Here is a 10,075-nt window from a genome sequence, read left to right as displayed (position 1 = left end):
AAATATGCTGGAAAATAAAACACATGGAGCAATCACAAATCACAGTTAAAAGTAGGGAGTGAAAACAGATATATGACATGAATGTCGCTCTCCACTTGTTAATACAAGATATACGGAAGACTGGATGTTGTGAAGATATTTATTATTTGAGATGTTAATTTTTTAAGGAAGGAAAAAACTCATCTCTAGCATATATACGCTCTAGCGAAGGAAAATCTCTATCTCCTCTGTAGCTTAGTGGTCAGAGCACTCGTCCGGCAATCGAGGGACCCGGGTTCGACTCACGGTAGAGGCAGAGATGAGTTTTTTCCTTCCTTAAAAAATTAACATCTCAAATAATAAATATCTTCACAACATCCAGTCTTCCGTATATCTTGTAGAAAACAGATATACTCGTATTGAATTTTTTGTTAAAAAGAAATTCTATTTGAATTTCTAATAGTTTAATAATTATTCTATAGTTTTTATTTCTGTAGTTTAAATCAAAAATAATTTAATTTTGTAGTTTAAATTACTAGTTTAAGTTAAAAATAATTTAAGTCTATAGTTTTTTTAATCACTATTAAATTTCTGAGAATTTTGAATAAATATTCTAAGAATGATCCAAGAAAAGAAATAATCTCAAACTATGTTGAATCGAACTGAGGTAATGATCAAGAGCGAACTCAAAAAGAAACACTTATCATTTTAAGTATGAAATGAGTAAATTCTTGTAAAAGAAGCAAGATCAAACGTTCAAAAATGCTTGACACTAAAGAGAGCAAAAACACTACTCAGATTTGCATCAGCAGCAAAAGCAAGAAAAATAATTACCTTTCTAATGAGTGTTTCAAGCCTCTCCTTTCCTCTTTTTTTTTTAATTAGTGATTGCCAAGTCTACAAGCTAAATCTAAAAACACTTATTTTCAAAATATTTTTGAAATCTGAAATACCATATGTTAGCCTCTCATTTGTTGATATTGTAGAGAATGTAAAAATATATATAAATATCAAGAAGTCTCTCAATTTTTTATGATTTTAAAAAAAAAATTATTTCTTCTAGAGGAAGTTTCTGTATTTTGTACCTTATGTTCTAAGGAATCTGTGTCCTCTTCCTAATGTGCGAAAAAATATTATAATAGTTTCAACATTTTGATTTTATTTTTAATTACAATAACAATTATATTTGAATACTTTGTAATTTAATCAAAATTAATAATCTGATTAAAGGTCTATTCACATACGTCGGACACTGCTTTTCTCTGAGAGAATTTCCATTCTGTCTTAGTTCAAAAAAAAATATTCTTACCTCTAACAGTCTTTTCATTTATACTCATCAGGAGCAGTTCAGAACCTGATCTTATTATAATGTGTTTTGAAGAGAGATGAGTCTCTTGGAATCAAAATTGCATTTAGTTTCCAACCCACAAATATTTCTTCTCAAATTGAACTCATCCAAGATAACTTTTTTTTCCTCCCTTTTTCTTCTCACTCCCCTTCTGTGGAACTTCATTCTACTTTTACTTAAAAAACTTTTACCCAGTTACACAACCACCTCTGTCTAGAGCTTTCAATTTTTTCCCTGTCGTTTACAGATGCCTCCAAAACAGCCATATTCCCAATCTGGGCAGTCTTGTATGTCAGAGAGTTAAGAGTCAGTAACTTTCAACCAGCTTTGCTTGGAATGAAGACTGGCTGTAACTGTTATGTTTGAATAGTTTTACTCGAAAGTTATTTTTGTGACAATATTAGCCACCCACCAATGAGATTTTATATATATATATATATATAAAGACAAAAATACAATTACATGCAACACATTTTGATTTTTCAACAACCAATCTTTACTTGAATATGTGTAGAAAGTGACTTCATTACTTCTCTGCTTTGAATGTCAGTAACGAAAACATACAGCAACCTTTAGTTAATTTTGCCGTAAAAGGGACATTTTAGAGATCTTTCAATCATTAGCAAGTAATCCTAATTAAAACCTCTTCTGAAAGTTCAGTTATTTTATATGTCATTTATTTTGGCTATTTTATAAACTGGTATTAAGCTAGGTATCTGATTTTATATAAATTCAATTCTATATTTTATTGCATATTTAATTTTGTGGTGGAGTGTTTTGTTATAGTCTTGCTATGGCAGCAAATTTTTGTCTATGAAATTCAGGAAATCAGTTTAAGATACAAATACAACAAATATACAACAAATATAAATACAACGCCACAACAGGCAAATTGCCCAACGAGGTGGCTGACTTAAGAACATCATGGATCCCCGAGCCATTTTTTGGAGGCCCTACCTACTACTGCTACACCACACATGCATAATTAGTTATTTCAGTTGTATGGAGATTACAGAGATGACTTCCAGAAAAATTCTTCTTTACTTGCTTTGAAAAGTGAATTGAATGATGGGACCATGACATCATTTGAGGGAGGATGCTTTGAAAAAGAATAAATTACTTTTTGCTGTACCTGTATTTCTGGATTTTTTTTTATGATTGTACTACAAGTCCTTATGAAATGCATTGTTTAATTTAGTACACCTGTGTAGTAGAGGAGTGAGTATGGTGATTCAGCGCTGAATAATAAATAGGGTATATACTGTATATATCAAGTGGGTGTTCATGAGATGATAAGGTTTTGCTAAGAAAACAGATAAACTATAACTCTTTTGTGAACATTATTTGATCCATTCGTATTCAGCTCCTAATTTTTTTTCTTTTCCCAACTTTTGTGTCAAATTATCATCAAAACATTTGAGATATTTCGAAGATACACCACGTAATTTTTGTTTCTGGAGCATGTTGGTCTATTTGAATTACAGGACTTATAATACAGTTGAGAAGTGGTTCGACTTCATACTAAGGTTTCAAATTTGGGTTACTATGTAATATATTCTCTAAAAAATAAAAAGGCTGTTGACTTCTTTCCCAGAAAAAGATTGATGTCTGGACATTGAATGATAGACTCCAGAAGAATGAAGAATTTAAATAAAAAAAGGTAAATATCTGAATTATGCATTCAAATCTTTTATTGATGATACCTGAACTAATTGTATGCCGCTACATTTAAAGTATAATAAGTCCACAACAAGCCTTGTTCTGTTTATGCAATGTGCTCAGAACCGAAGTTATGTCCACTTTAGTGTTGCATTCTTACATCTAGTAATCTCTCGGAATAAAAACTAACACATTTTACAAAGAATGTTATTTTTGACATTTTACTCGAGTTTGAAACATGATTTTTAAAAATCTTGTGAATTGTATCATTCAGAACAGAATTTTAATATGATATTCTGCCATATATTTTTTAAGGTTATGAACAAAAATCCAAGGTCTATCACAGATATTTGTCTAATTACAGTGTTTTATACACGATATATTGTATGGAGTTTCAAAAATTTCACATGTGCATCAGCAGATTTGGGTGTAACTTATGAACATACTATACAATCCTTTAGATCAGGGACAAATCCATGGTGACAAAAAAATGGTATTGGTGCCTAAAATTTTCTTTGTGTAGTTACTAAATTATTAAATTGCAGGGGCTGTGTTTGAGAGAGATAGAACAGCACAAAATGTTTAGAATTTATAGTAGAATATCTGCCAATATGAGTCACTGTCCTGAAAAGTCAAAAGAATCATTATTTTGAGCTTTTTTTCGGGTAAATATTTTTGGTGCCTAAAAATGTTTTCTGACACCTAGATTTTCTTGCGATTTGTACAGCCCTGTTTTGGTTCATAACTTGCATCATCATTAGCTAAATGTACTGTGAAAATAACAATTCATTCCCTGAATTTTTTGCAATCGTGTTTCGAATAGTACATGAATTTCGCTTTTAAAATTTGACAAAAATGATAGAGCTAATCTAAAATTTTTTGTTTTCACCTTTTTGAGACACTTTCTGTCAAAAAATGCTATTAAAATTCACTCCAGTAACATTTTCTAGAAAATTGCTAGGAAAGGTAGTCAGATACTTTAAATTAAATTTGTCAATCTTTTATCAATTTAAACTCACAGTTGAAATCAAATTATCAGCGAGTGATGAAACAGGTTTGTCATCTATAGGCATTTAAGAGTTAATGATATGTTTTTCTCTCTTTATTCCCAGACTTTTTACCTAAGCTCAGTCAGAAGTAAAAATGCTGCTGAAACAACTCATAGGCAAAGGTCCCACCCAGACTCGAAAGTCTGGGGTGGCATGATGATGGTGATTATGTCAAATCTCCGATCATGAAACAACTAGAAATATATTTGGTCATTTGTTGGATGACCGGCTTGCTGTACAACTGGACTGGCACCAAGGAATAAATAGATATTCTTTCAAGGAGGTCCAGATGGTATTTCACTTGGTTGCAGGTAACATAATTTCTATGTTTGTTGGTTTTACGAAGTGAAACGTGTATCAGTTCAATGTTACCCAAAGGTGGATTTATGTTTTGGTCCCCTGGGGGCTATGCAAACCATTCTATTCTAGGCTTATTTTCTTGACCTCTCATTCCTTAAATTTGTTCCATCTCTGAACTTGACACTTGGGTCCTGCTTAGCACCTCCCCACCCCCCTAGTAAGTACAGTGATTTCGGTCATTCACAGACTTGGACCCCCCTCCCCCACCTTTCTATCTTTAGATTCCTTTTGTCATTCACATTCTTGCATACTATTTTGGCCACTCATGCTTGCACACTCTCTAGGTCACACCTTTAATCAATAAAACATGTGCGCACCTAATGGTGTGCTTTATGGTTTTGCTACCTGTCTCCCATTCTAATTTCCTTGAACTGACGTTCATCAATTTGCTGGGCAGGACTATAGCCTGCTTAGCTCCCTGTAAATGTGCCTCTGATGATACCTCCAGTTAACCTCTTTTTGAAGTCCTCATTTAGTTCCTTTTTTTTTAAGTATTTGTGAACCCTGTTAAAAAAATGTTTGTGAATGTTCTTAGTGTTTTTGTATAAATAAAATCGAAGCTCTTCGTGGTGGAAATGCCTGCGATCAAAGAATAATTTGCTTTTATTACTTATATTGCAGAAATAAGTATAGAGAAAGTTCCGTTCAATAGCTTCTATTTCTTTTAAATTTCTACCAAGACATTCGATATTTTGCATATTGTATTGAAATTTACACATTTGTTTCAAAATCTTAGAAGCCATGTAAGCACAGTTCATGAAATGCTCATGTTGGAAAGTCTAAATTTATGATATGACTAATATGCATATTTTCAGAGGTTCTTCTTGAGCAAATCGGTGGTAAGAAATTGGCATTAAGTAGATTGAATGCCTTCTAAAATTTCAAATTACTTTTTCTTTGTATAAAAAAAATTACAACATCTGACTGAAAACATTATTACATGAATATTGAATATTGTCACACAAACTGACATCAATTTGATCAAATAAGTGATGTATGTCTTTACTGGTTGTCTGGTAAACCTACAATAGTTTGATAAATTTTTGACATTACAGGTCCAAAAAAGCACTTCTGCAAATGCAAAATTACATGTAATTTTTCTGCTTGAATGGTATGAGAAAACATGAGCTGATATCATAAGAGAGACATTCAAGTATTATGTCAGAGCATCGAGAGGGTAGAGAGGGTTTGGCATTAGCTGACTTTTAATGATAAGGGAAGGAGTTTTGAATGATGATTACATCATCAACCACCCTTTATGAAATATTCTTAATGACATCTTTGCTTTGTGTATTTTTGTGTGTATTTACTGTTTCCTGAAAAACTTGATCACACGTGGTGTGGGCCCCCCTTGCACTATAGTCAAGATCAGACACATCGGCAATGAATCCATCGCATTGTATCGATAGCTATATAGGAAGGAATTATCCCAAATATTACGCAAGTTATTGTTTTTAAGCAACCATTTTGACATTGACTGATTTACATCTCCGTAGTTTAGAGAAACCATGAAGACGAGAGCTCAATTCTCTGTAATTCACACCAACTAGCAACGTTAATCTATACCACTTAATTCATGCTCAAAACTTAAAACACAAGTTAAAAATATAGTGTGTTCACTGTTCAGTTATGCGAAAAATGATCCCTGTGCATTCATAGCAAAGTTCACACACACAACAGAGTGTCAGAAAGTGTTGGTCGAACTAGCTATGTATTTTCTTGAAGGGCAATCCCAATCAAGGGAGTATGCAGGATTGATCTTTGGAGGGTGCACAAAAGGCTCAGGTTGTGGCACACAATGAATTTCTTAAAGCAAAATTTTGAGTTAGCTTTCAAATACCATTGCAATTATCAGAAATTGAGTATAATAACATATAGAGGTATTTTATTTCGATATTTTAATTTTTTTTTTTGCATTTAAAATAAGTTATTGATCATCTTGAGATGGAGGAATGAGCCCCCTATGCCCCCCCCCCCCTCTTGGGTACACCTCTGATCCCAATATGGAGCAGGAGATGGAGGCAGAGGTGGCAAAATTTGGCTGATGGGAAAGGGGTTAAAAAATGGCTAAAAATCTGCTGGCATAATGCTTGAATGGTCCCAGACTAGATTGTACTGTGGAAAGCTTTGGACTTGACCATGGATTTTGTGCATCAAGATATTGAAGTTAAAAGTCTTCACCAGAGATCGGGATTAGATCTCAACCATTTCTCCAATTGTTGCTGTTGTCAAGTGATAATAGCTGACTTGAATTTGGATAATCTCTTGATGGCATTGTCAAAACATACCGCTCTCGGGTATCACAAAACCGCATAAGCATAGCTTGATGGACCTGGGAGAATTCTTAGTAGAAGCTTCATTTTACATCATGAAACAGTCTTCAGCTGCTGGAAAATAAAGACCAGTATATCAGAACACTTCTCAAGGTAAGTGTAGATTAGGCTCTCCACTTTTTGATTCCAAAAGTTGAAAACTTTTATGTAGGTCGCATTTGCCATCAATATTTTTCCCATGTGAGTTGCAGCAGTATTGATAAAGCTTCTTAGACATGGGCAAAATCTTTATAGAAAGTGAAACTGACATAATCATAATTAGTCTGACCAAATTAGTTTCTAACTTCTATAATCTATAGGTAAAGACGACCAAAGTACAAAATTATCTGAAGAAGTCTTCTGATGTATTGGTCTCTTCTTTCTGGTTTCAGGCACTAAAGATTCCAAATGAAGCTTCCATCAATAATTCAGCCACGCCCATCAAACTTTGTCAATACTTCTGTGGTTTTGTGATAACTTAGGGTGCACGTCCTGATAATTGTATCGAGATAATCCAAATTTTTAACGAGCAATTATCACTTGAAAACAACAACAGTTAGATACGCAATTGAGATTCAATCCAGATCTGTAGTGGAGACGTGGATTCGAAGTCTTGATGAATAAAAATTCATGTTCAAGTTTAAAGAGAGGCGCAGTACAATCAGCTCATGTTGTCTCATACTGTCCACAAGAAAGCATGCACTACTCTTCATTTGCAGAAATATTCTTTTCATTTTACCTGTAATGTCAAGAGCATTTATGGGCATTGTATAGTATTTTATCGTGTACATATTGATTATAATTTTTGTTACTGGTTCAATTGGTTTGCTATATTTTTTTTGGAAATATATGACATCCATATTTTTATGGGCATCTTTTTCTCAGCCACCTCGTTGGGCATTTTGCCCGTTGTGGTGTTGTATTTGTATTTAACTATTTGTATGTTTACATACCTAGCCAAAAAAGACAACACATATCCATTCAAGCAAATATCAATTTTCATGTAATAATCTGTTTTAGTCAAATCTTAAAATTTTTTTAAACAAAGAAAAAGAGTAATTCGACATTTTAAAAGGCTTTCAGTCTACCTTATGCCAATTTTTTACCACTGATGTGCTCACGAATCTTTTGAAATATGCAAATTACATAAATGTGAACTTTCATGAACTGTGCTGGTGAGTTTTCGGCAAGGCTAGACAATTTCATAAATATTAACTTGGCCAGCCAAAATTCTCTAGAACCAACCATGGGTTTTTTGCATGAGAAAAACTGTTCTAAATTTTAATTTTCAACTTTTCCAAGACTTGATTACGTCTTTCAACATTAGAAGGATTTATGTATTGAACAAGTTTTTTTTTTTCTTGCCATTCTTAGACTCTAATTTAGCAATCACATATTGTTTTTCCCTCATGCCATGCGAGAAGCATGAATGTGCAAATTTCGAAAACTTGTGAAATGACATTTGAATGTTTACTCTACCCATGTTACTTGGGTAAATGCTTTGTAACATGTGTTTCAATAGGCGCTAAACATCCACTTTTTTGGCAAAACTTGGATAGCAAAATAAAGGATTCAACCAACTGATGAACCCAAAAGTGAAAATTTGCACATGCATGCTTCTGGCATGAGGAGGACAATATAGAATATTTTGGGTGCCAATATTGAATTTTTGGTCACCATGTGGCAAAAGCTGGGACCCACGTTTTGTCAAGCCCTGGTTTCTAGGGTGTTCTGATATTTTGAAACAAGCATGAACATTGTTCTTTTTTTAGAGGTGAAACCCTCCTACAATGATACTCGATATTATGGTAAATCCCTCAACAACATGTTTTAAAATCTTGTTTGACATTGCCTGTAGCCTAATGTTAGACACACCTCAATACAATAGCCTCTTCTGCGATAAATTCCTCTATAACAATATTTTTTGAGAGGATTTAGCAACTGCTACAACAATATTTTTTCATTTTGCTCAAAATCGTTTTGAATTTAATTCTAACTTTGTTACTTGTTTTCATTCTTCCAAGAGCATCCAATAAAATTGGTGTTTTGCACCACCTAATCACAGAAAACGTTGATAAAGCTGTTGGCATTGCCACTTTTTCTGTAAGACACAAAAGCGCACTACAGTAAACTTCTTTACAGGGACAATGCATCTGAATGAATTTCATTAATCAACTAATTAATAAATTAGTAATTGTTATTATTATATGCATAAATTCCTTAATTAGTTTCTGCAGCGAATAAATACTTTAAATCATGTTTCCTGATGGTACTAACAATGCAGATTTAGAAAAGATGCCAACAGCATAAATTACTTGGCACAGGATGAAATTGCTGCCCTTTGAATATATTGATAATCCCTCTACAATACTTTCTTGGCCGCAGAATATCATTATACAGAGGTTTCACTGTATATTAAACATTACATCAGCTGGACAAATCCCAGGTGCCAGGTCACCATGGCGACTAAAAAATGGCTATTACCACCTAAAATTTTCTGTGTGTAGTTATTAAATTGCAGGCTGAGAGTAGCACAAAATGTTTGGAATTTATAGTAGCCTATCTGCCAACATGAAAGGGGATCACTTTGCCCTGAAAAAGTTAAAAGAAGCATTATTTTGGACCTTTTTTTTTCCTCTGGGTAAAAAGTTTTTGGCACCTAAAATTTTTTTCTGGTGCCTAGACATTTTTACGATTTGTCCAGCCCTGCAATACATGGTTTAAAAATTTTGAATGATCATCACGTGGAATCTATCAGGATGTTTAATTTTGTTTCTTTTTTTAGTTTGCTTGTGTAAAAACTAAAGTTTCTGTGATGTCTCGCAACTTGCTATAGATGAGGCTGTGAAACAATGGCTTGAGGAACACTCGTGATAGACATTTTGTTTTTAAGTATTACAGTGTTTCTCAATATAATTGCTTCTGCTGGTGGTGTCTAGATTTTGTGAATGGGAAAATTTTGTACAGTTATATTTTTCTTTGGTTGAAATTTTTTTTTGTGGCTCTTTGATTATAACGTATACCCGTGGCATAATTTCAATTTTGTTAACATTAAAGAAATATATATGTTTATTCAATTACATTATGTTGATAATATTTAGATATTTGGTGTTTATATTTTGAATTTAGCAATCCAATTTGTATGTATTTAGCGTTTCAAATGTTTATTGAGGAAGTTAAATGTTAATTGATGATTATTATTATATCGGTTTTTTTAACTTTTGAATATATTTTATGTGTGAAGTATTTTTTGTTTTGCAATAAAAATTGAATTTGTAATCATGCTTTATATTGAAGCATTTTAATTTTGAAGAGATGTGATGCAAATAAATTTTTTGGCATGAATTTAGTTTTAATTTTCTAAAATT

General features: G+C 32.8%; 1 long non-coding RNA gene across 1 annotated transcript; it reads left to right on the top strand.

Moving 5' to 3' along the window:
• Nucleotides 1–461: 461 nt before the first annotated feature.
• On the top strand, nucleotides 462–10,049 carry LOC149088135 (uncharacterized). Its single transcript, XR_016194141.1, has 3 exons — nucleotides 462–2,987; nucleotides 4,099–4,346; nucleotides 9,493–10,049. It is a non-coding gene; the product is annotated as an uncharacterized LOC149088135 (long non-coding RNA).
• The last annotated feature ends 26 nt before the right edge of the window (nucleotides 10,050–10,075 follow it).

The sequence above is a fragment of the Pholcus phalangioides genome, unplaced genomic scaffold (assembly GCF_987345545.1).
Source record: "Pholcus phalangioides strain wild (caught in Gottingen) unplaced genomic scaffold, Ppha-v1.0 ptg000003l_1, whole genome shotgun sequence".
Taxonomy (NCBI): Eukaryota; Metazoa; Arthropoda; class Arachnida; order Araneae; family Pholcidae; genus Pholcus; species Pholcus phalangioides.
Note: the sequence above shows the minus strand (reverse complement) of the source record. Positions and strands in the feature narration are given on the sequence as shown.